Source organism: Apium graveolens, chromosome 9 (genome assembly GCF_009905375.1).
Source record: "Apium graveolens cultivar Ventura chromosome 9, ASM990537v1, whole genome shotgun sequence".
Lineage (NCBI taxonomy): Eukaryota > Viridiplantae > Streptophyta > Magnoliopsida > Apiales > Apiaceae > Apium > Apium graveolens.
Window position 1 is genome coordinate 163,214,615 of NC_133655.1, and position 6,289 is coordinate 163,220,903.

Genomic DNA, 6,289 nt, shown 5'->3' on the forward strand with positions numbered 1-6,289 from the left:
TGAAGAAAAGAGCTTTTAAAGGAAATGTGATGAAAAGTGATCAGAATTGGAAGCCAAGGCCATTGTCAAGTTTTAGAGAATCTCGTTAGTTTCGCGTGGGCAGTTGAATCGCCTAATTCTGACGAGTAGAACTCAAGTTATGGCCAAAACAAGATTCATCAGAAATTTTCCCAGTCAGTAGCTGAGCGCCCGCTTAGCAGAGCTGAGCGGCCGCCCAGGAGCTGAGCGCCCGCTCAGGAGAGCTGAGCGCCCGCTCAGGGCGCGGTTGGTCGCTGATTTCGCTGAAAAAGCCTTTTTTGAGTGGAATTTGACGATTTTAAGGGTCCAGGTCCACTAGGGGCGTATATATACTTAAAAAAAAGGGTTTTCATCATCCGGGAAGATTGGGATACCAAGGAGAAGACCTAGAAGCACATAACAACTCCGAAAAAGAAGATCTTGTTTTCAACTTGTGATTTTTTGAATTAGTTATAACTTTGGATGCTCGTTTTCGTTCTTGTTGAACCTAGATCTCGTTTATTCGTACTTTGATTATTATTCAGTTTATTAAGACCTTGTTTTATACCATGCTTTCATTGAAACCCATGGTGACGATGAGTTCAATCATGGGCTAATCGTTATCATGGGGTTCTAGCGGATTTACTTATGGATTTTAATAGTTAATTTGTTTCGATATCTTGGTGTGTGGTGATTGTATGATATCCTAGTATTGGTTGTGCTTATTCATCTTATGTGCGTAGCTAACATATAAGATAACGTGTTAATCTCTATTGAAGCGACAATGAATATAGAGGTTTAGAACTTGTCATGCTAGCATAGGTGCATGTATGTGTATGCATGATTCGTAGGTAACTCTAACCGTTTTACTTGCCCTATGTAATCACAATAGATAACTTGTGCTTAAACCGTTATGTTGTCAAATTCTATAGATATATAGGGTCTCAATATAATTGGTGCCTATTCAACTTCGATCTCTTTTGTGGATGTCTGGTAGAATGGTACTCGTGCAACGAAAGTTGGCGTTTATCAGTTTTGTGTTATCTGATTAGTGTCATCACAATCACATGCTAAGGTTAAGAACAATAAGGCTATTGAATGAAGTAGTAATGAAGTTAGGATCCCATGTTTGTCATATATAGTAATTCAACCTCAATTCTCTTAGTTAATGTTATTTAGTATAATCTCTTAGTTTAATCAAAACCCAATTTGTTATTTGTCTTAGCATTGATCAATAACCATACGTTGTTGCATAGGTGCATAAATTGAACTTAACCTAAACCAGTCTCTGTGGGAACGAATCTGATTTATATCTTATACTACTTGCGAACGCGTATACTTGCGTGAATATTAGCGCGTGTTTTCGCCCTAACAAGTTTTTGGCGCCGCTGCCGGGGACTCGGTGTTAATTTTTAGTTTATGTGCTTGTCATCAGCGGTCGTTAAAGTTCACTGACTCGGATTCTTTTACTTTCACGATTTATTTGTTTGTGTTTCAGGTACTCACTACAATGGGAGATCCAGCAGCACGAACGAAAGCCTTGATGGATTTTTCTCAACCCAAGATCAATGACATTCAATCTAGCATTGTCAGGCCAGCTATCATATCTAATACCTTTGAGATCAAGCCTGGCATAATTCAATGGGTGCAGAATTCAGTCCAGTTTGGGGTTCTCCAATGGAAGATCCCAATACACACATTAGGGATTTCATAGAGATCTGCGACACCTTCAGGTTCAATGGTGTTTCTGAAGATGTTATTAAGCTGAGACTTTTTCCATTCTCTTTGAGGGACAAGACTAAGAGCTGGTTATATTCTCTACCAGTTGGTTCGATTACTACTTGGGAAGATCTTGCTCAGAAGTTTCTTACTAAATTCTTCCCTATGGCGAAGACAGCTGCAATCAGGAGTGCTCTAACATAATTTGCACAGCAATCAGGAGAATCTTTATATGAAGCTTGGGAGCGCTACAAGGAGATGCTTAGGAAGTGTCCTCATCATGGAATGCCTGATTGGATGATCGTCAATTGTTTTTACAATGGGTTGGGAGCACAGTCCAGACCCATGCTCGATGCAGCAGCAGGCGGAGCATTATGGGCAAAGAGCTATGAGGAAGCTTATGATCTAATTGAACTAATGGCTGCTAATGAATATCAGTATCCAACCCAGAGATATTCACATGGCAAGGTAGCAGGAGTTCTTGAAGTGGATACAGCTACGACTATCACTGTTCAACTAAAGGCATTGTCTACGAAGATCGATTCTCTGGCTAACTATGGTGTTAAGCAGATAATTAGTGTTTGTGAGCTGTGTGTAGGTCCCCATGCGACGGAATAATGCGCTATATCTACTGACTCAGCTCAGTTTGTGAGCAACTTTCAGAGTTCACAGCAACCAGTTCCAGAAACTTATCATCCTGACAACTGGAATCATCCTAACTTCAGCTGAAACAACAATCAGAATGTAATGCAACAACCATTCCAGCAGTTTGGAAATAAGCTGTTCAACCCTCCTGTTTTTCAGCAACAACTCCAACTTCAACAACAAACTCATGTTGCAGGTCTATCTTCGAATGAAAAATCTGAATTGGAGGAGTTGAGGCTTATGTGCAAAAACCAGGCTCTTATATGCCAAAGCTAGGCTGTTTCTATCAAGACTCTGGAGAACCAAATAGGGCAAATTGCTAATGCCTTATTGAATCAACCACCAGGAACGCTTCCTAGTGATACAGAAGCCAATCCAGGAAAGAGAGAAGTTGAAGAACAGGTGAACGCCATCACCTTAAGGTCTGGAAAGGTTGCAAGCCCCCAAATTCAGCAAGACGAAGAGCCTGAAAAGTCTCAAGTTCCAGAATCTGAAGTTTTAGCTGAAGAAGATGTGCAGAAGGAAGTAGAGGTGGAACCAAGGAAGACTACTATGGAACACACTCCTCCTGAGGGTAATACAGGGGAGAAACAGATTTATCCTCCACCTCTTTTTCCAAAGAGACTGTAGAAGAAAAAGCTGGATAAGCAGTTTGAGAAGTTTTTGGAGGTGTTCAAGAAACTTCATATCAACATACCTTTCGCTGAAGCTCTTGAACAGATTCCTAGCTATGCGAGGTTTATGAAAGGTATTCTCTCTCGAAAAGTGAAGCTCGATGACTTAGAGACCGTTGCTCTCACGGAGGAATGCAGTGCTGTGCTCCAACAGAAGTTGCCTCCGAAGCTTAAAGATCCTGGAAGCTTCACTATTCCTTGCACCATCGGAAACTTGTCATTTGACAAGTGTTTATGTCATTTAGGAGCTAGCATCAATTTGATGCCCTTATCTATCTTCAAGAAGCTTGGTCTGCCTGATCTGAAACCAACATACATGTCATTGCAACTAGCTGACCGTTCCATCGCTTATCCATGAGGTATAGTGGAGGATGTCTTGGTCAAGGTGGATAAACTCATCTTTCCTGCTGACTTTATAATTCTTGATTTCGAGGAAGATAAGAAGATTCCCATTATCTTGGGAAGACCATTCTTGGCTACAGGCCGAACTATGATCGATGTGCAAAAAGGAGAGCTTTCGATGAAGGTTCACGATCAAAAGGTCACTTTTAATGTGTTCAAGGAAATAAAGTTACCCACGGCTAAAGAGGAGTGCTTTAAAGTAGAGCAACTGCAGGTTTTAAATGCACCTCCGTGGAAGAGGAAGTTAGATATGCCATTCGATTCTCTTGGGTTAGCAGAGCTGAAATTTTTTCAAGACCGTCTCGAGCCGTTTATTGAAGATGTTTCCACACTTGAGCTTCACCCACTACCAGATCACTTGAGTTTTTCATTCTTAGGTTCACCCCCTGACAAGGGGTTGGGATATATCTTTGATGATGAATAGGGTAGCCGAACGGATCTTCCAGTGCCTACAGAGGGTTCTTCTCATACGCCACAGGTAGTTGATAGGACTGGTGTTGGTGATGAGCAGTACAGGCGAGTGACTAGGCGTATGGAGGCCATGCATGACATTCACCATCATTTTGCTGAAGATTTGACACACGCTTTCGGTACTATTTTCCGAGAGACTAGTGGCGAGGTTGATTGGCCACCTGATCCTCCACCCGAAGAGGGTGATCTTTCCGACGACTATGTATGCCTGAAATCCTTATTATTACCTTTAATGAGGACATTGAAAATTTTAAGTTTGGGGGTGATAATGTAAGGATTAGTAGTGTGTGTGTGTGTGTCCATATAGATTTATATAGATTCATGTTGCATGTTTAGTTGTAGTTCATTCATATTTTTGTATGATTGTTCATTTAGGACATATTTGTTTATTTTTATGTGATTTCATATAGTTGCATTTGCATGCATATTTAGCATGATCCTTTAAGATGAACTATGATATTTGATAAGTTGATGTTGATTTCAGTGTGGTGATGACGAATAGAGGGATATTTAAGTCTTAATGAACTGATTTGCATGCCAGAAACAAATATTTTCACAAAGACTTATAGGGTTTCTTTTGATCTAGATCATGATCATACTTTTTTATTATTGAGATTTAATCACTTGGTTATATTTAGAATTTGTGATATTCTCGTAATGACGTAAAAATACTGATTCTTTTTATCTGGAAAAAAAATTGGATTTCATTGCTAGTTGTTGTAAGGCTAGGCGTCAAATGGCTAGTAGCCGGCTCATATTTTTATGAGTAGTCTAGGGTTAAATGAGATGGAGCGAAACGCACTCATTCAGAAATTATTGAAAAAAAAGAAAAAAAAGAACAAAAAGAGAAGAAAAGAAAAAAAAATATGTTTATGCATAATTGATCTGGAGTGAGCTCTTTAATACTCAAGTTATTAAGTTCTAGGGGACTTTGTGCCTAGTGACCTAAGGCTTTTATAGTCTGGGATCCGCTAACCTAACGTTCGCTACATGGGTATTATTGCATAAGTCTTTTGGGACCTCATTCATTGCACGGTCAAATAAGCATCTTTGCTATGTGTTCAATAATAGTATGAATCCTTGTATAACTCTAGTAGAAAGGAGGTGTTGTGAGTCATAATGCGTTTATTGTCTATTCTATTTATAAACTTTTGATTGTTTCGATGATAGATAAGTTATGGTTATTGATCTAGTATCGAGAGTATATCTATTAAGCATCCACACACGCACATTTCTGGTTTGTGAGTTGGTTTGTGGGATTTATTCGAGCTTTGTTTAAAGTCATTGCATTCTTAGAGGCATTGGCTTATTCATTTGGTTATGATTATTCTGAGGGGATCGATTGCATTATCATTTAGTTGCATTCACGTAGTTGCATTCATGCATTAGGTTTGTTCTGTAGTTTTGAGTCTGTTTATGCTTAAGGACAAGCATCAATTCAAGTTTGGGGGTGTGATAAGTGGATTTTATATCAACTTGAAATGCTTGATTACAAGCTTAAATTGGTGTTTTGGACTCAAGTTATTGGTATTTTGATGTGTTTTTGTGTTATTACAGTTCAGGTATCAGTTATATGAAGAAAAGAGCTTTTAAAGGAAATATGATGAAAAGTGATCAGAATTGGAAGCCAAGGCCATTTTCAAAATGTAGAGAATCTCGTTAGCTTCGCGTGGGCAGTTGAATCGCCTAATTCTAACGAGTAGAACTCAAGTTATGGCCAAAACAAGATTCATCAGAAATTTTCCCAGTCAGTAGCTGAGCGCCCGCTCAGCAGAGCTGAGCGGCCGCCCAAGAGCTGAGCGGCCGCCCAGGAGCTGAGCGCCCGCTCAGGAGAGCTGAGCGGCCGCTCAGGGCGCGGCTGGTCGCTGATTTCGCTGAAAAAGCCTTTTTTGAGTGGAATTTGATGATTTTAAGGGTCCAGGTCAACTGAGGCGTATATATACTTTAAAAAAAGGGTTTTCATCATCCAGGAAGATTGGGATACCAAGGAGAAGACCTAGAAGCACAGAACAACTCCGAAAAAGAAGATCTTGTTTTCAACTTGTGATTCTTTGAATTAGTTGTAACTTTGGATGCTCGTTTTTATTCTTGTTGAACCTAGATCTCGTTTATTCATACTTTGATTATTATTCAGTTTATTAAGACCTTGTTTTATACCTTGCTTTCATTGAAACCCATGGTGACGATGAGTTCAATCATGGGCTAATCGTTATCATGGGGTTCTAGCGGATTTACTTATGGATTTCAATAGTTAATTTGTTTCGGTATCTTGGTGTGTGGTGATTGTATGATATCCTAGTATTGGTTGTGCTTATTCGTCTTATGTGCATAGCTAACATATAAGATAGCGTGTTAATCTCTATTGAAGCGACAATGAATAT

At 39.5% G+C, this 6,289-nt stretch overlaps 1 non-coding gene across 1 annotated transcript; it reads right to left on the bottom strand.

The window, feature by feature from the left end:
• Positions 1 to 1,896: 1,896 nt before the first annotated feature.
• On the bottom strand, positions 1,897 to 2,003 carry LOC141688396 (small nucleolar RNA R71). The gene has a single exon (XR_012561840.1). It is a non-coding gene; the product is annotated as a small nucleolar RNA R71 (small nucleolar RNA).
• Between the last annotated feature and the right edge of the window lie 4,286 nt (positions 2,004 to 6,289).